The sequence below is a fragment of the Aptenodytes patagonicus genome, chromosome 9 (assembly GCF_965638725.1).
Source record: "Aptenodytes patagonicus chromosome 9, bAptPat1.pri.cur, whole genome shotgun sequence".
NCBI classification, from domain to species: Eukaryota; Metazoa; Chordata; class Aves; order Sphenisciformes; family Spheniscidae; genus Aptenodytes; species Aptenodytes patagonicus.
Genome location: NC_134957.1, coordinates 18,219,687 through 18,240,497, shown reverse-complemented (window position 1 = coordinate 18,240,497; position 20,811 = coordinate 18,219,687). Strand labels below are relative to the sequence as shown.

General features: G+C 38.0%; 1 long non-coding RNA gene across 1 annotated transcript; it reads left to right on the top strand.

Moving 5' to 3' along the window:
• Positions 1–871: 871 nt before the first annotated feature.
• Positions 872–19,418, top strand: LOC143164578 (uncharacterized). The gene is made up of 3 exons (XR_012996100.1): positions 872–937; positions 5,342–5,402; positions 19,175–19,418. It is a non-coding gene; the product is annotated as an uncharacterized LOC143164578 (long non-coding RNA).
• Positions 19,419–20,811: the final 1,393 nt, after the last annotated feature.

Genomic DNA, 20,811 nt, shown 5'->3' with positions numbered 1-20,811 from the left:
GCTATATGGATGCTGCAGCTCTTTTCTCTTTTTGCTGCTTTGAGGCTCACAAAACTGTACAAAATGGAGACAGAAAAGAGATATTGGGTCACCTAGTCCATCTCATAGGCCCAGGGAAGATTGTTCTTCACTTAATGTTTCCTTTTCCTCTGATTTCAGCAGGTCACTTTCCCTTGGTCCTCCTCTGCCTTTCTTTTCTTTTCTGAGTCTCAGACTCTGGTGTTCTTTAGGTCTATGTTCAGTTGAGTTAGGGATAATATCAAAAGCAGTTGGCTTTGCATTTGCAAAATAATCAACCAGTGCCACTGGCTGTAGCTTCATGTAAGTACTTGAGATGTAAGACGGTGGCAGATTACTGTACATACGCTAATGAATAACATCAGAGATTCAAACCACTACTCTTGAAGGAAGCTAAAGGCACAGGTGAAGAACAGGGCATCACATTCATGATGCAGGAGCATAACATATGCCTTTAGCAGCTTATATGCGACTCCTACTTACTCCTAGGTGCATGCATTGGTTGCTAAATGTGTGTTCCTTTATGAGAATCATGCCCAGAAGATGGAGCCTATTCCAGTTCAGGCAGGGGTAGGGATCAGGCTGTGGGGTGGCTGGTAATGGTCCCTGTTTAGATTGAGATGGCAGTTGTCACTTTGTCTCTCTATTTAAAGAAATGGTTATCTGTATGGATAGGTGGGGTATAAAGTCCACCTTTATATCTATAGCACTCCTCCAGCTCAAAGCACTCTACAATTGCCTATGAATTCCTGTAAACGTCCCCATGAAGCATAATTGTATTCTTCTCTTACAGATGTAAAAAAAATCAAAGAAAGCAACTGGTCCAGCTTACCTAGGCGGGAAGTTTCAGACCCAGAATTAAGATCATGAGCAACAGCCCGGCTTCACTGCAGAGCACTCTTCTCTCAAATGTCCTTTGGTAAGCATAGCAGATCTGAAAGCTACAGACAGGTACATGAAGTTTAGACATTCAAGGTAGTTGTGAAAAGCATGTTCCTATAGGCAAATAATTTATCTTTCTGGTTGCAAACTACTTATCTTTCCCCATTCTACCCGCCTCCAACATTTCTAACACATTCTCCACAAAGTCCTGCTGTCTTCTTTTTTGTGTCCTTTCCTAGTGGCCTTCCTTTCTTCCTGTTCACTTGCTCTCACAAAGTTCTTCTCTCCATCCCTGCAGCTGTGTAGTTCAGGCTGACTGCCACCTGCCACACTGACAGCTGATGATGCACTGAAAAAATTCTGAAAGAAATTATTTTTAATATTATAGATGTTAGAACAAGAGAAGAGGTAAAATAGCCATGAATGAAGGTGGCATTTTCATACACAGACGGTAGGGTGGATACCTCATCACAAATAAAATGGCGCTTCACAGCCTTATCTCAAAATGGAGAGTCTTGTTATAATCCAAAATATATCTGTGCTAAAAGACACATAAATTTTCATTATCACCCACATTTTTCCTCCTGAAGCCCCTAATATACATGTTGTTATTATTAGCATTTTCAATACACACTGAGATTTTTGCCTAGGCAATTAGTCTCATGGTACTATTTGAAGATACAAATGGTACAGCAGCCGTCCCATACAGATATTGTTGAAACCCAAAGAGACCCCATCCCAGTTTATCTTTCTTACAGTGAACCCAGTGTGTCCTAGGACAAAATGGTAGGAGATTAGTTGGCTTTATGTGGATATTAATGCCATGCAAATAGTTTATATACTTTGCTAGGGATGCTCAGTGACTCAAGTTAATGAGTTCCATGGTAACAGGTCATACCAGATGCTTTCCCAAACCTTCCCTAACTAAATAGAACCAAGCTTTTGCAGGATAATCAGAGCTTCATGTTTAGATGATTTATAGTGTTCTGGGACACTAGGGGATTCTGCGTACTATCTACCTGAGCAGGAGAAGGTAATGATTTATAATTAGCTTATGTGTTCTCATTGTAATGTCTAATAGTGGATTAGAAAAATGCTGTGGAATTTGGGACACAGCGTTCTCACCGAGCTTTCTGATGTTACTAGGCTAAACCCATAGTGTTAGCATAAAGTCATGGCAAAATCTACACCAGGATTCTGTGGCTCAAGCTTCACCCTAACTGCACTAAGCTGGCTTTATCACTTTTGTCATTCCTATTTCTAATTGCAAGAGAGAAGCTCAGGCAGCAAGTTTCTAGAAATCATTGTGCTTTTCCCAATACCAACCAAATCAGGTTATAATTGCCAATAAATGTATTACCAATTGTGTCTTACAGCCTTTTTTTTTGTTGTTTTAAACTGGTTATTTCTTCATAAAAACAAAGGAGACACAATTAACTGAACTTTATGTTAATGTCAGCATTTTGATTAGCTAAACCGATTAATTCTACAATAGACAGTTAACATAGAGTGATAGTGGGGAGAGACAGAAGCAAAGATGAAAAGGGATTCAGGGAGAAGATGAAACTACAGATAGAAGGAGTCAAGGGGAAACTACAGGGTCAAAAGAGGGAAAATGAATACAGACATTACAGCTTCATACATTTTGGAAAACAGGTCAAAAGGTCATCTAGTTAAGATTTGATTATATTATGAGTGGCCATAGAACAAACTATTGAAGCTCTGCTGTTTACCTTTCATTACCATGCAATGAGAGAGACATAAAATGAAATAAAAAGGCAGCAGACGAGAGAGTTTAACAGAAATACTCTGCTACGTAGTTTATAGCTAATCTATAAAGCTGTCTTCTACACAGTATTCTTGGAAAAAATAATTGTTTTTAGAAGTTTCAAATTTTATGTGAATTAGCAGAGTAAAAGCATTAGACTAACTAGTAAAAAGCTGTTGGAATTAATATTCAGAATTCATGGGAAAAAGTAGCTCCTGGATGCCTCAAGAAAGACCTATTCTTCTTATGCATGATGACAGTTCACAGTATGTCTAACGTTCTCTGAAAGTTTTTGTACTGGTCAGCATTAGAAACAGGATAGGACACTGCCTGAATCATTGATTTGTTGTTATTCGTTTTTTCTAAGAACAGTTAACAGGTGAAATCCTGGAACCACAGAAATGTATGGTAGGTTTATTATTCCTATCATCGGAGCTAGGATTTTATCCAGTACATCCTGGCAGAATAATATGGTCTGGCACATAGGAGTATGTTCTAGTACGTGGAAGGATGATCAAGATTTGTATAGGAACAGGGTCAAAGAGGAAACTTGTTGATAAATAAAAGTCATTACTCTATTACTGGAGTCTAATTCAACTTTAGGTAGCAGAAGCAAATTCATGCAGCAACTTTTATCAGAACTGAACATGGACTGTTACAGTAATAATATATATTATAATATATATATAAAAACTATATGTATTACAATTGCACAACTAAGACACAAATATGGAAACAGCATTTACAAATACCTTCATTTTTCTTGGGTTTGTGGTATCTTCAGGACACATACTTACTCTTCTAAGAGCTAGGGGCTGGTGGAAATGTAGTGTTATTATAGTCCCATAATGTCAGAAACAATTTATATTACCTTCTGCTTTCTGATTAAGTGTACACTAGGTACTGCTGGCATAACACAGCCCTGCAATTCTTATTTAAACCTGTACTTTTGCTGTGCTCATCTATATTTATTACTTAAGGAAACAGTAAATCAAATAAAAAAGTGATGGTATCCCCTATATACTGTTAGTAAAGTGAATCCTCTCTCTCTGTTTTATACCTATGAATACAGTTTTCAAGCAATCTTGGGAGTTATATCCAGTTCATACCCACTTCAACTGTGCAAGATCTGACCACTGAATATTTAATTTATTTATATAATTGCTGAAGTATATTCTTCTTAAAGACAATCTCTTTTAGCCCTAAATAGTGAATAATCACTTCAGATGATTGTTTGCCAATCAAAAGTCTATTTTCCTCCCAGTGTGTGTTTGTATATTACCATAACTCACCTCATCTCAGTGCAAATCTGCGTCTTTGGAAAACAGCACATAGATTCCTAGAAATGGATGTTTACACAAAAAGAATTTACATTTTTCACTGAAGTTTTAAGGAATTCAGATTTGTTCTGTTCCACTTGATCAGACAGAGATTCCTACCCTAAGCCAGCAGTCTGGTAGAAAGTTTTAAGAGTTATGCAGAAAACTGACATTCAGTTCTCTGCTAATTTCAAAGAACGTGTTTTACTTCTGGAGTGAGCCTTTGCAACACTAGGGTATGGAATCAAATCTCTCTTTTTTTAGAGTTCATTCAATTCATATAAATAAGATATTAGTTAATATGGGAAGGAAATTAGACAGAAAAGGAACTTTAAGCTGTGTCTCCCTTAGTTCTGGCAAATATATTGTCTGTGGAGTGTTGGTGTCTCCCTTGCTTTGTCACTACCCAAGAAATGTCACCTTGAATGTGAAAAGATTTCCCCATGCAACTTCCATGAAAATAAAGCATTTCCTTAGAAGAAAGAGGTGCATATAGCATACATGGTAAGAATGAGTAGCTCTGGTACTTTTAAGACCTTTTTTTTCCTCTCACTTAGAGACCTCCTAACCTACCATCCAATTCCTAACAAGACAAAAAATGGAAGAAAAACACCAAGGATGCTAGCAAACTGTCAATATAGGGAATTTACAGAACAGTCCAGAATCTGAGAAGGCAATAGAGAAAAATCATAGGAAGAGAGAGAGATCCTATTGCAACATCGCAGTCTAACCCACAGGCTGGAGTTTTTGATCCCCGTATACTAAAAGATCTAATACACAGTCTTTAAATCATATTTTGTCATATTGTGAAGGACTTGCATTGTCCATCTGCACAGAGATGAATTTCACCTAACATGATTTGTTTTATTGATTTCAGTGGGATTAACTGAGAGTACAAAGATGACTACAGTTGTACACTTACATTGATGTGAATAACACAATGTGTTTCTGATAATCTGCAGTGTTTGGGAGACAAGCAAATCGTTCAGAAACCAGTGGCTTATTTGAAAAGATCCAATATTAACAATATAGCCAATGTTAACGGAAGTGTTCTCAAGCTTTATGAAACTTCCATTCCTAATTAAAAGTTGTTTGGCTTTGTAAGTCACGCCTTGTAGCAATTGTGCTAGATCTTGATAATTACAGTATAAAACTGACTGACTATTTGATTGCTCTTTCAGCACAACAGAAGGCATAAGAAGTGAAAAAACAATTGCAGAAGGGTTTTGTAATAGCAGTTCTCACCTTGTATCAATTTGAAGAGTCTTAAGCATGTACCAATAGATCTGCAGTTGTCATATAGCAAATTGAAGTCAACTGACAATAAATTTACTCTTCTTAATACCTTTTGCAGGCTCTTCAGAAGTAGCCCATGAGTCCCAAGGAGTCCACGGACCTGATTTGCAGAAAAAGAGGTATTTATTTATTATCATCCGTTAAAGGTTGTTCTAGTATCAGCTTATCTTGAAACTGCTCTTGAACATGTAAACTGCTAGAATCCTGTTTTGAGTTCTGTTGTGTCCTCATAAGCACTCAATAATAACTAAGTACTCAAGCACTACCGTGAAGGTAAGATCACTGCTGTCACTGAACGTCTATTTCTGGGAATTTTGTCTAACCCATGATGTTGCTAGAGCATCCTACTTTTGATGACGAAGCTCTGTGTTGTATATACAACCATTACTTTCAGTAAGTCTGAAAGCAGACTTCACAGTGTAACTGACTCAGACAAAGTCAAGGAAGAGGCACCCGTCTATCTAGTGTTCATAGTCCCACAGTTCTTAGTGTTGCTTTTCAAAATATACTGGACCAAATCCTCATCCAGTGTAAAGCACCTTAGATCAATGAAATAAATTATACTGTGGAGTAGGATAAATGGACTCTATTTGACTTTTCTGCAATGTAAATGCAGTTGTTATATTTTGTATGGCACAAAGATTCTGATCAAGGCCTGCACGCCAGTGAATGATCTATATATTTGATTTCACTCTTTTCACCCTTCCATGTTTAGGAACTAGGTAGCAGATCCCACAATCTTGGGCATCCCTTAAGACTAAAGTTTAGGCAGAAATTTCCTTTCATTTAAAAACGATTCTATAATCTTGAAATTAAAATGTATTTTTACTGTTAGCTTAGCTGCATATGTGCCCCCTGGAATCATGTTTCAAGAATGCAAAATTAACTGAAAAAAAGAAGCATTGTGATTTTTTCTTGCTTCAAATTGTGTGACGAAATCTTGAAATTTTTTTTTACTCTGAAATTATTATTTTATCTTTTATATTGCTTTCTAAATATTAGGGATATCAAATGTGATTTTTCCCCTTTCTACCGGAGGCCCCTCTGGTACTACAGAGAACTGTTTAAAACATCAAACCATAACTGGATGCTCAATCAAGGTAATAATTTGTGTATCTTAACAAATGCAAAACAATAAATGGAAATCAAGTAGAATCCTTCCTTTCCATGAGTCAGATGCTATTTCCTTGGTATTTGTGATGCAGTAGCCTAGAGTTTAATCTAAAAACCATTACATGCATTAAGCATCATTCTATTGATTCAATGGTCTTTGAATAAAGCTAATAGCCTATTTTCTTCCTACATATCCATAGTCTTGAGGTGCAAGAGAGGCTAGGGAACAAGAGGAAAGGCAGGGCTAGAATTTTTTTATTTAAAATATCTCATAAGCTATTTGTTCTTCATACATCAGAAAGTATAAAATAAAAGAGCATGGATTTTTTTTGAAGAAGAAGGTGGCAGAGACGGGGACGGTGGCAGAGAGGTCACCTTATAGTTCTACCTTGAAACCTGTTTACATAAAAATCACTCTTTTTCAGAGACAGTAGCTCTGCCTCCTGTACCTAGGTTATGACACTGACTCTGATCAGCATCCAACTCCACAATTACTTTCACGGTGATTAACCAGTTAATTAAATCTCTAAAAGCAAGACAATTCAGAATTGTCCTTAACACCTTCTTGTTAATCGCCTGTACACAGTTACCAGAAGGGTTAGCTAAGAAGTGGCCAGTCTTACACAAGGTTTCTTTGGGGCTGTAATACTTTAAGTGTGATGTAGTGAGTTAAGGAGGAAATGCAAACACATAATTTTAGACTTAACTTTGAAATTTCTTGCTTTTGTGTTGCAAGGCAGACCTCACACATTACTTTGATGTACTGTTGTTATTTGCAATGTAATCTTGTATAATAATTAACTCCAACTGATTCACTGCAGTGCTTTAGCAAAGTATTGGGGCCTATTAAATTGGACCATGAATACACAGTTGCTTTCCCTATTTCTAACATAATTATGCTGTTGAAGAAAAAAAAAAGCAGATTAATGGAAAGGCGTTGCTAAATAGGGCTCCTTGGTGCTGTAAATTTCTCAAGTGCTGTTATAAGGTTTTGAAGTATTAAGTATATATGAAAAGCCACATGCTGGAAATCTTTTGGAAAGCACTTTTTTCTATTATTCTTTAGGCAAACATTCTGCTATCAAAGGAGAAATCCAATGACAGCAGCACCAAAGGGTGTGTTTTCACTGCAAGCTTATTCATAGCATAAGGGCCACCCCATTCTACCCAGCATCACACAATCCCTTATGCCTAGATATACATGAACTTTGAACCTGGCTTTGCCATTAGAGCTGAATTCAACTTCTAAGTAGATCAGCACTCAAAGTTTTCAGTGAGGAGTTTGGCTTTAAGGCACACATGAAGTCATCTGTTTGCTATATACATCTGATTGGATTATGGATTCAGTTTGGAGGATAAATATCTCTTTTATGGACTTACTAATGTAGTGAGAGCATGAAAAGCAAATAAAATATCTGTGGTAAGCAAGGAGACAGGGCATTATTCTAATTGTGTATGAATTGGACCATAATGACCACAGTTTTTCAAGATTTGCATCTCCTGGACCCTGTAGTTTCTGAATCATTTGTCTCCCACATGGCTCTTGCGAGAAGCTGCCTGCCAGTTTTATACCTCTACTCAGCATTTGACCCTTCGTTCCACATGCTCTGTCTCTTTTTGCAGAAGAATGCTGAAAGATGTCACCTCAGCGGGCTGCATTGTTGTAAATACAACGGGTAGCTGTAAAATATGGCTCGGAGTGCCAGGAGCCCTCTCAGCTCCTCTTCAGTTAGCAGTCAATGGCAAATCTGTGTTGTGTACAGATAAATGATAATTACCAGCCCAGTGATGTTGCTCTAACAGGTCACTTCACATATGATTTTTGGGGAGAGGACCCTGCCTGACTAGGAAAAAGAGGCTTGGGGATGACACTGTAATTCAGAGGATGAAACTAATTCAGAAAAGGCAGAAATTGTTCTAGAACGCTCCATGAGTCAATATATAAAGGAACTCAAGTCAGTGACAATTAGCAGCCTGAGAAATACCCCTGCAGACCTACTGTCAAACCCAAGTAAATGTCAGGCCATGATGTACATGTCTCCACATAGGCACAGAACTATGTGAGTATGGTCATGTACTCCAGATATATTCTGCTGTTTTAGCTCAGGCCACAGCCTCCTCGACTGCAGTGTGAGCTTTACTCAGAATGAAACAGCTATTTCACATTAGAGATGACATTGGGAACTTTGTAAGTGCTGAGATTTGTATTTAAAACAAGACCAGAATCCAGCTGTTTTACTTATTCTCAGTGAATGCATTTTCCATACTTTGCACAATAATGAACCGAAAGTCAAGTAATTTCTGGATATTTTCAGTATGCAATATATGTACTAGCTTTTTCGTCAGAGATTATTCCTGTAGTTCTCATATTTACAGAGAGTCATTTGGTCAAATAGCAGAGTCCCCATATCTTTACTCTCACATATGCCTTGATTATGATACATTTCAAATAAGCTGCTAGTGATCTTCTAAAATAGATACATGAAAATAATTTTCTCAGAACTATAGCTGTAAGCTGAAAACGCAAAGATCAGTTGACAGCACTTCTCACATCCGTCAGCAACGTTCATTTTTGATGACAAAACATAACTAAATTCTCGAAAATTGGTTCATCAGGGAAGATCTACTCTCTCAATTTAGTTGGTGTTCATCAAAAGGCTTTTGCTGAATTAGTGAGGTTTTGGAATATACAAGACCACTTAGGCTACTCAAGCCAAAGGGAAACTGAATGGCAGCTCTTAGTAGCAACAGCATTTTTCAAAGTTCACAGACTGCCTCAAGGTCATCAGACCATTAAGCCTAGAAATATAAAGAAGTAACCTTAAGATAAAAATTCTGGTCCCGTGCACAGTGAATAGGAAACCCTCACTGACATCAGTGGACATCAGACTGGACTCCAAGTCATTAGATCACAAATGCAAAAAGAAGGAGGAATTACTATTCTAATTTTATTTTGATTAGGCCATGATTGTCACATCTTAAAAACATGCATATGTATATGTATACATTCCCCATAACAGGAAATATATTTCTGATTCAGAAGATCGAATGCTTCCAACTGACCCAGAAATTAAATACTTCACAGCAGCTTTGTAAAAACAGCACTGGGGACTCCTACGTATCTCTTGATTACTTGTACCAGGCATATTCCTTTTAGGATTAAAAATGCACTTTCAAGCTCTCAGTTTTGCAAACTCATTTGGGGCCCTGAGAGTCAAGTCATATTCTCTCCCTTCCCAATCTCACAACCAAGTACAGTCTTTAAAGGCTAAAAAAGGCCTTCAGTGGTTTCTGTGTGATACCCCCGCCTTCTAACTGCACCCCCAGTGACGTCCTTGTGGCCTGAAGCCTGTCAGTGGGGTTTATCAAGTGTAACACACTGAAACTTCTGAAACTTTCGATCCTGTTGAAGCTGCTTGTAAGAATCCAGCTTGCATGTGCAAGCTATGTTGGCTCTTTCTGAAAAACAGAAGCAAGAGAGCAGTGAAAGGCTATTTTTGGCACAAAAGCCAGCATAACTGATTCTTAAAAATGTGAGGACTGCTGAGTGAGAATGTGTAATAAACAGATTCCCTACTCTGGGCAAAACTGCTCAGGTAGGGGTTAGCATGTATTTCAGCTCTATGGCTTTTCCTTCTTTTCAGTAGAGTACATGATTTGTACTCTAGCCCAAAAAATGATTTGGAGATGAAAGGTAGTTTGATCACACAAGCAGTTCTGTTATTCCAGGAACAGCATGGAAAGGAAAGCTGTTTCACAGAAACATGGTAATATTCCCTACCTCTGGATTCAGATTATTAGAAAACTGTCTATATTCTCCCCAACCCTCACCCCCTTTGCCTAATGTTTTTCAGTATTTCAAAGACATCGATGAGTATTCTCTAAATAGGCTGTTTTCTAAAAAAAAGGAGATTGAGCCAAATAACCTTTCAAATTTGGGGAGTATACTTCCATCTTCAGCAGATTTTTCTGCCGAAGAAAGGATTACAGACCTCGGGGTCTGGCCCTACAGCTCATATGCAGAGTACTGAAATCATACCATAACAAATTTAGGAATATAGACACAAGCAAAGTTTAGTTAATACTTAAATATTTTGGTTGTTCAGCTATAAATTCAGACACTAAGCACAGATTAACTGGATTTGGAGCTATAGAAATGACTGTAACACAGCAAGGTCAGGGCTGAATGAAATGACTAGACATCGATTATATGTGCAAAGTACTATGGGGGAACAGGGCAGTTAATAATTTCAAAACTTTACTCTGTAAAATGTACTGTACATGATTGATGACAGAGGAGATAATAAAACAAGAAGACTATACCTCTGTTCCATACATAAATATACTGGAATTGTGTTTGGTCTGATTAATTTAGCAAAATTTGGGTTGCTAATTAATGGTGCTTTAATGAGAAGGTAGAAGAGTTAGCTCTGGGAGCCTAGGGAGGGACTGTACTTCGTTTAGACTTCTAAAAACCTGTATGGATATGAAGTGCATATGCTTTGGGTGCAAGAAATGCTAACTGCTTGGCATCCATTTACTGGCAGTGGGAGACGCATTTACAAGCCCCTTTTGCCGGCTAGCACCGAGGGATTAACAATGCACCAATTCTTTGAGCCTCAGGGCCTGATTCTGTATCACTGAAGTCAATAGAAGCTTTGTCATTGACCTCAATGGGCACAGGCTCAAACCCTCAAAGAACACATTATGTGATACATGTTTTTTAAAAAAAGGCTTAGCAGTTTTGTGTTTGCAGAACCAGGGATGACTGACTGACTGATATAAAGAAACTGAAATAGAGAGTTGAAAAACAAACTGATTCCCCAGTTAGGCAACTGACTCTACATCTGAACACGGTTTAAAAGCAGACAGAACAACTGCACTGAGTAGCTGCATTTTGCATTACATTTAAACTCTGAATAATACCTTCTGAAATCAAGTCTCTAATTTAGGTACCTGAGAACAATATAAATCAGTGAAAGCAGCAGAAGCTCTATAACTCTGAGAAGCCTGGTTACTTTGTGGTGAAATGCAGCTGCACGAGCCTATATGTAAGCAGGTCTAGATTAGAGAATTTTGACTACTGTATGCTCAGAGTAGCTCTTCTCATTTCTCTGACATTCCTTAATCTGCCTCCAGGAGCCTATCTCTTAAATGATGTGGTCACATAAATCTGAGAAACTTTGCTAAGAGCAACTGTTTACCACTATATTCAGAGATGTGAGCAAGTTAATGACTGCATGTAATAAAATACATACCTTGTAACCACATACAGGCAACGGCTGCACTTTCCCCTTCTAGCTTCGGCATTAATAAGAATCTCTTTCAGTTTTCCAAAACTTAATCTATAAACGGAACAGCAGGGCCTGCATATACATATTCATGTGAAAAACCCTCCAGAGGAATTAAAGGCAATAGCACTGTTCATCTTCCTTACATATGGAATGAATGAAGTACTGGCTCTCTAGGTTTTGTAAGAAGTGTCGCCTTTGTAAGAGGTCACCTCAGTCACATACCATTGTTTCTGATCCATATCTGGATGATTTGCAAACACATCAGCTCTTTCAAAACAGCTTTGTGGATACTTCCAGGGAGAATGCTTATTTGCTCAAATCCTTGTGATATCTTATTTACCGAAAACAGTCAGAGGAAGAAAATTTATTCTGTCACCAGCATGTGTAAAAAGGGAAAGGAAGCCTTCTCTAGCACTTCCAGACAAAAGCTGAGCACATCAGCAAGAACACTATTTAGAGGGGGAGAATGCTGCAGGAGTCTCCTCATACTAGTAGGGGTTAGAGCATCAACTCCCAGGCACAAAGACCTTTTGTAATACCAAACCCCAAAACATTTTCTCAAAAGTCAGTACAATTATCACATCCTAGTGGTGCAGAATTTTTAATGCTGAGCAGCTAGTACATTTTATGAATTCATCACTTTGCTGTTGAACACTGGCATGCACTGATAGCTAGGCACAAAAAGCTCCAGCGCTGTACAGAAGTGGCATTCAGCCTTTGACAAGCGAAGAGCTACTTTGTCATCAAACAGAGGCTCACAAAACCATGAAAGAATGAACTGCATTTAAAATGGAGAAATGTACGCAGACAGTTTATGCGAGAGTTAATACACTGCTCCGAACAAGTCAGCAAAATCTACAGTCAGAACAGTGTTTTCAGAGCACAGCGGAAGACCTAGACTCATTGGCTGTCACCGGTCTTAGAAGACTGGTTCTGTGTAAGTCAATACAGTCCATATGTGTGTGGGCGCACTCACACCTCTATTTCTTGTTTCAAATTGCCTGGGGGCAGCTGCCATATCACCTTCAAGACACCATGTGATGTCTTAATCAAATGTTAGCAAGGAGCTCGAAGCAGCTTAGAAGCCACAAATGGGATACAAAATACTGGGGCACTGAAATACGATGTCACCAAGATAGCAATGGTTAGCTTCATTTTTTCTTGCCCTTTGCATGCTTTTCTTAGGTGGGATGCTCTCTTTATTGCTTATTTCTTCTGAACCGATATGAAAAGAAAGAACAAAGAAATACCTGTTAAGCAAGATTGTGGTTTTAATAGGAAACTTTTGGTCTATTTTATACATCTTTATGCTGTCCAGCTGCCTGGGTTAGAATAGCAACCGAACAGAAACATGGGATTGCTGCATTCTAATCATCTCTAAAGCTTAGGAGCATAAGCTTTTGCCATTTTTCAAATATGGATTTTGGTTACAACCCAACCTTGTCATCCTTTCATATGCAAACTTCCCACTGTGATCAGTGGGACTTCTGAATATTTAAGGAATACATGGGAACTTGTTATTTTTTCTCTTCGGTTTCTAAACTGCTAGTGGAAAATTATGTCAACCAGGGAGGAAGAGAGGGAAGGAGGAGAATACGAGGGAGTGTGAACAGAGCTAGATAATGCTGTGCGCCAAACGCTTCCCAATCAGCCCCTTGGCATGCTGCTAGAATGTTGGAACTGCAGCCAGAAGCGTTACATTTGCAAGTGCAATATCTGCAGTCCCTTATGAGTAAGTTTTCAAAGACAAATCCCATTCACAAATACCATTACAAATAAGAAATACTGTTGCAATATTTGAGCATATTCACACAAACACACAGAGACTTTTTCTTACTCTTCTTTCAAAAAACGGAACTAAGTATGTTCAGGATTCTCTTTACTGAAATATTTATGCCCAGTCTGAGAGGGTGAAGGGCACATTTTAGTACCCACGGTCTCTATAAGATAAACATGAAACTCTAGCACAGCTGGTGCTTGACAGTGGATGTATTTGTCTCTTGGAATTTTGTGTCAAGGAGATTCCTTCATTAGTAAAAGAACCTTTTTAGTATTCACTCTCAGATTGCTTTTACTACTTGGTTCAAGACAGTGCTTATTACTAAATATGTTAACATAGTAAGTTCCACCAATTCGTAATCGTTAGCAGTGACAGCTATAAATATTTGTTTTCAGACTTAAAGTCAGAAAGTAATAATGCATTTATTAGTGTTTCTTTTAGACAACTGAACGTCTTGACTAAATATTTACTTTTTTTTAACCCACGTTCACACATTTTTTTCTATTTCCCTCTGATGTTTAAACTGCACTGTACTTCATCTCCAAAGCAATGAGGCTTTCAAACATCATGATTTCACCTTTTCAGCATAGAAGAGAATTTGTTCTGGAAAAGGGAAAGGATATACTAAAGGACCTTTAGAACTTGACTGGAACAGACTGATTTGTCTGCCTTATTATTATCATTATAGTTTCCACAAAATAAGATTTTTTTTCCTAGCTAAAAATACATGGTTTTATTCTGTAACAAAGCTGTATATGTTGCCTGATCCAATACATACAGTCTGATCCTTCTAGCTTCATGCCAACTGTTGCCATTTTATTACTGTCCAAATGATACATGACAAGACAGAAGTGTAACTTAAAATACATTACAAAGAGTTCTCTATCTAGCTTTGAGATTTATTACTGTGTTGAGTGAGATTGCATTTTTAGTGACAACACTGCAAAGACTCTGAAAGATTTGAAAGAATACAGTCAGTTTATGGAGGTGAAGCTTGCATTACTGTGAGAGTGGAAAAGAATAACTGAACTTGTATCATCAACCCTTATTCTTAGAACCATTTCACAATGAGACAGAATTTAGGCTCTTTTGGTACTGAGATAAATAATTCATATAGCCAAAACGTTACTGGTCTCTACTACAGAGAAAAGTCTGTTGAGTACTTCAACTAGTCCTTTTCGTTATTGTAGCCATTAATTCATACAGAATCAAACACCTTTCACGGCTTAAGCGATGACAGTTTCTAGTAGTACTGAGAGAATACAATTGGTACGCTCTTAGAATATTAAGAGTTGCAAAATTTGAATTCAAACCAAGGCTTCAAAATCTTCTGTGTGCAAAACTATACAGAGTTAGGATTGGATAAGATGCAGCAAATACCCCTTCTTTGTACGTAGCTTTTGTCAAAAACTGTGAGAGAGAGTTCTCGGGAAACTTCAACTAAATAAAGCAGGTACAGAGCAGCTGAAGTAAAGGACCTTTGGTCATTCAGTGATTGTTTAATACTTAGTTTTACGTGGTGCCTTCTTTCCTTTTTTCATAGCCTGTCCGTTATCCCCAGCCCAAAGCCAAACAAAACAACACTTAAAACCTGTCTGGTTTTGCATTGACATTGTTCACTTTGTGTGTTGTGCCTTTACTTTGTTCCAATTTGTCTTGTCTACTCACATATCTATCTCTGTGTTTTCAAGAGGCTAGCAAAAGAGGACCTTATTTCTAGTTGGTCCTGGAGGTCCTACCATAATTAACACAATTAATAGTAATCTGGTGAGACTGTCTTCTGTAGTTGGTGAAGGCTTGCGAATATTTTAAGAACCACATGTAGGGACCAATTGAATCTCACTAATGTAACCTCAAATAAGAACATAAAATATATGGCACAAAAAGCATGTGATCGAAGCTTCGCTTTCCTGCAAGAACACCAGCAAGCTGCTTTTACTCTTCAGGAGCAAAGGGAAAGATGAGCATGCTTTCCTTCCTCTTTTAGTTAGATGAGGCATCATGCACCACGAAATAGGAATTGTTCTTTTTCATCTGTCCTGGCTCTGGATTGTCCACCTACTCTGACAGTATGTCTACAAGATCAGAGCAGCTGGCTGACAGCTCGGGGAAGGTGCTTATGCTTGGTAACAAAATGGAATTGGTTTCCCTGTGAAAAGCTGCTACAACCCCCCCGAGTCCAGTCTAGATGTGTTTCATTTTATTATGTCAGGACATAATAAAATTTTTACTTATGTTCATTTTAGCTGGTTTATTTGCTGAGTCCTTTGAAGTGGGTTTCTTTCTGCTTTTCTGAGCAAGCTCACATGGTTCATTCCTCAGGGTTGCTTGGTGTAGTGAGGTGAAGAGTTTTCTCAATATCATTCACACAAGGTAATGCACTGCACTTGCATGGTTGAGACTGGTTTTTAACTGAGATGTTTCATGACATTCAAGCATGTAGAAGCTTACGTCAGATGCTGATAGCAAGGTTGAAGACTATGATGATAGTCTTGAATGAATGATTCTGGAAGCTGGTTCACCTTTGGTCAAACTTTTTACAGGCAAGAAGCTTTTTGAACCTGTCTATTATTGAACTCACAAGGAACTTCAGCAGTCCAGAACAGTTTATGCATCTGGCAAGATATTTATGGCTTAGCCTTGTTGTAGGTTGTACACTGAGATTGTTTTAGAGGATTTTTTATGCTGCCTCTGCAAAACAATTTCTTGCTCCAGCAGCTCCCAAACTTAAATTTTAGCCTACAGCACTCAGTCCACAAAACACAGGACTAGCATGCAACTCTGAAGAAGATCAAAGATACAATAATGTGGGATTCATTCACAATTATATTAGGCTCTTAAAGGCAATGGGACTTAATATTGGTTAAAAACTGTAGAAAAGGGCTCTTGGGAGGACAATTTTAATACATCCCAGGTGTAACAGCATTGAAGTCAACAGTTATAACATTTTTGAACGACGCCAGTATGTTTATTCTGTAGAGAAAGTTTCCTCACACTGTAAATCACTGTTAAGATTAGTATTAATCTGACTGAAATGTCCTGAGCCATCCAATTCTCTGGTTAATTCTATTAGGCAGAATTTTCCACATGCTAGTTTGAAATGTTATCATATGATGACAAATGTAAGCTTTTTTATTGGATTTATGTAAATCCTTTCTTCACTGAAGCTGTTGGAAGGGTTCTGCGGTTGCTTATAGGATCCACACACTGAAAAGCATCAGAAATACCTTGTAAGAGACTGGCTTTTCTTCACAAAGTCCAAGCTTTAGAACAACTGTTTCGGGTCCACTGCAGACTTCCAACCCTTTTTCCTATTAAAGCATCACATGACATGGCAGAAAGCTTTCTACCTGAACACCATCTTTAGCACTGTCTACTCTTAAGAAAGAATGCACTTTCAGAGAGAAACCAGGAGTGAAAAGAACAGGTTTAAATCCCTGCTTGTCTTAGCTCTCTCATTTTGTTATTTCCTCTTTAGATTGTACAAACTTTAAGGGGTTCTCATCCAAATTGCTTTCATTTGTTGTAGTTTCTATTTGAGAATCGGCAGGTTAAAAAACTCAGTCCTTCCAGCTATACAGGTGAGCATGAGAGGCAGAAGGAACAAGGAAATTCTGTCTGGATGCCACTTCCCATACCTGGAGATCAGAGCAGTTAGATTCTTTGATCTCAGAAAGGTCTTAATAAAAAAAAAATCAAACCAACACTGAAATTGTCAGCTTTTTAGCATAGTCCATTGTTTTATTTCTTTTTTAGTTCATTACACAGCAGGGCTGTGCTCCAGCTTGACATCCCAGTGCTCAACTACAATACAAATAATAAATAACTAGTGCTGCTTGCCTTCAACCACAGGAGTAGACCCATTGGCTGCAGTGGGGCTACTCGCACTTAAAGTCAATCATATGCTAAAGTGCTTTGCTGGACTGCGGCCTCCATATCTCAGATGAATAAGCTTTTCTTCAATGAATTTGCCAAGTCTCCTTCCTAAAGGTCAAAGAAAAAGCCTATTCTATTTCCTGCTGAACTTGGTGGACCTTTTAAAACACATTATATTCATTCTTAGTATATGTACTATAGGTATTGAACATTAGTTGACCTTAGTCACAGGAGACTCAAGAAAATAGTCCTAGGGAAGTATAAAAGCTATGGGTTAATTACAACACCTTAGGTCTAGACAATTTTGTAAAATTTCTTTGTTCTGATTTATTTAGTTGTTTTTAATTCAAAGGCAATGTTCTATTTGGATGTGGAGATTCAAGTAACACTTTCCAAAATATGAAAGGCTAAATGCCACATTTACAATTGTTTCTGAAAAGGGTTGACCTTTATTGAAGTTACTGAGTAAATACAATTCCGAAGGTTTTGTTTCTCTTGTAAATTAAATGGTATGTTTGTAGATGGAAAGGTCAATTTTCAGTAAAGCTGAGCTTCAGAAAACTTCACCTTTTTCAGCTAAATCAAAGGAGTTAATTAGTTTTACAGATGGAATACATAATATATAATTTTCTTACTTTTGCTTGAAAATCAATTGTTTATGGCATAAAGAGAATACACTTGTCATCATTAGGTGTAAATGTTTGTTTGCTGCAGCAGCAAATACAGACTCAGTCTACCACACACAACTTCATAAATGTGAGACACTGAGGTCCTCTGAGAGGTTGTGTGTAGGGGAGTGTGTATCCAAATCCTACCCGATATCAGATTTCACGTATTTAGTAAATTTATTCCATCTTATATGAAACTATCAGAGTTTCTATTAACAAAAAATGCACTAGGAAAATATTACTAGGCATCGATACTGCATTGAGAACTCTGCAGTTTAATCCCTTTCCTCCTACACCGTCCTTAATTCAAATCAGTTTTTTATATTTAGTAATTTTTACAACAATTTCAACATGAGATGACAAGTATGCGTTAATAAACATCACCTGAACCAGTTAAACACCTGGGTGTATTAACTAGAAGGAGGCTGGAAGGCCTGGATTTTCCTGCCTAGGTTTGTGATAGGTCTCATACCAGCATCTGGAGCCTCACGGGAAGTACTGATCACCACGCTGTTGTCTTAGCTGTTCGTTACAGAGAATATTGTTTGCTCCTTTGGACAGAAAATTGTTGGACTAAGAGGCAGCACCTGCTGACTCTGTAACAGCCTTCAGCCTCCCTCTTTGTATGGCTTTCCAAAATCAAGGGAGAGAAGGGAACAACATTTTCGCTATCTCTAGCATCTGTTTAAAACAGCATGTTATACAAAGCTGAACTTTCCAGCAAGTTTCATGAGTGTCTCCAGAAGGAAGACATTTGAAGTCAGGTATGTAGAAGATGCTGGAAGAATTCAGGTCTTCGTAGAGATGTACCACCACAGCAGAGTGACTGCAAGGTGGGTTTCTTCTCCCATGCCTACTTGGGGATGTCCAGAGATTTCTTATGGACCTTACTCTCCTTGATTTGGCCTGGTCTTGTAATGTTTTCATACAGTGCTCTGTAGGACTGTTATTATTTACAGCTAGATATTATTTACAGCCTGTTTGTACAAATCTTATCTGATAAACTTCTCCACAGAATAGATTCTTTAGGACAAATTCCAAATACCATTGCCTTGTCTGAAGCAGCAGTACTAGCTTTATTTAAAAGTGATTTAAGTATCATTATACCTCTCTTCTCCATACAAGCAGAAAATATCTAATGTTGATATTTGTTCTCACAGGAGGGTGCCATATGGGAAAAAAAGAAGAGAGACTATGATGAAATTGTCTGAAGAGACAAGTGAAAATAAAACAGCTTATGTCAAGCACTGAGGTTTGTAATAAGCGATGTGCCGACAACAGACACCTTCACTAAGGGAAAGGGAAACCTAAAAGATAAACATCAAGAAATTACAGGCAGATTTTCCAAGCTGCTTCACTTTTTATTTCTTTTAATGGAAGCTAGGTGACCCAATCCTTCACAGTACTTTTGCCACACTTAAACCTTGCAGCTGTTACAGATAATCTAACCTTCAATTTTGTACTGAACAATACTAAACTAAACAAAAGTCTTCTTGCTCTAGCAGAGAGCTGGGTCAAAGTGGTTCCACTGCTAAGTGCAGACTAGGTAATTTGGCACAGAGGTTCAATCGAGGCTTCAACAGCAGTAGCAAATGCACATTACTATCTTGCAGCAGTTCTTAACATGATTCCAGTACTACCAGAGGAACCAAAATGGGGTTTTGTAACAGTCAAATGATTTATTAACCATTTTTAATGTCCCGCTCTTTGTTTGATTTTCTGGTGTGGTGCATTCTCCATATCCAAGCAATTTTGAGGCAAATAGTCAAAACTAATTATTGAGTTCATCTAGGATGAAAATAAAATGGCACGTTCCATACTCTCAACAGATGCTTTCTGTTTAAAAACATCTCCAGCCAGCATATATATGGAAGGTACATGAACAGTATGGTATGAGGGCTTAGATATTACACATGGATTTCATAGAGAACTCTAAAGTATAGAGGGAATACAGAGAAGTTGTATGAAAGCTATAGGTACTGGGAGTTGAAGCAGGAGACATTAGATCATAATTTTTCTTACATTCTCAGTACTGCTGTTCCCAATCTGCTCTTGTAACGCACAGGTAGCATGCTGACTGCAGATTCACAGTGAGACTCTTAGCTACATTGTGCTCTCCTTGTGCCTCTCTTTTACCTACATACAGAGCAGCTCTATAGCAAACCTTGCCCTCTAGCTTATTAAATCACTCATTTAAAAAGTACAGCCCCTCAGGTGATATTACAGATGTTGAAACAGATACAAGGGTTTTAAAGGATACTAGAATTTTGGGACTGCTGTGGGCATTCAATTGAGGCAAATAATCAGTGGGCTCAAGTAACTACACTCTGCCAGTGCAGCCAATATATCACAGCAAAACACTGAGCTGTATGAATGCTGGGATCTTCAATCAGATATTGCTCATTTAAAAATGGAGCTGTGCAACCACAGCCCTATCTCTTGTACTCATTTTTCTTGGAGCAGCAGTCTGACATTTCAAAAGATGAGAAGTACCTTTCAGCTTGAACAAACTCAGAAATCTATCTGTAAACACATTTGGCCTCATCTTGAGAAATGTCAGATTTCTGGAATGAACAGCATGGGTACAATATTTGTGTCAGTATTTAGACAGCCACATGTAAGAGAGCAGGCATGGTTGCAACATTTTACACTGCACTCTTTCACAAGTACAATAGCTATAGGAAGAATGCACATTACACCCAACATCTTTGCCCTACTGTACCAATAAAACAGTTGCAAAAATAAGTAAATGACTGAGTCAGTAGTGGGAGGGAAAGCTTCTTTCACCTCCTTCTCT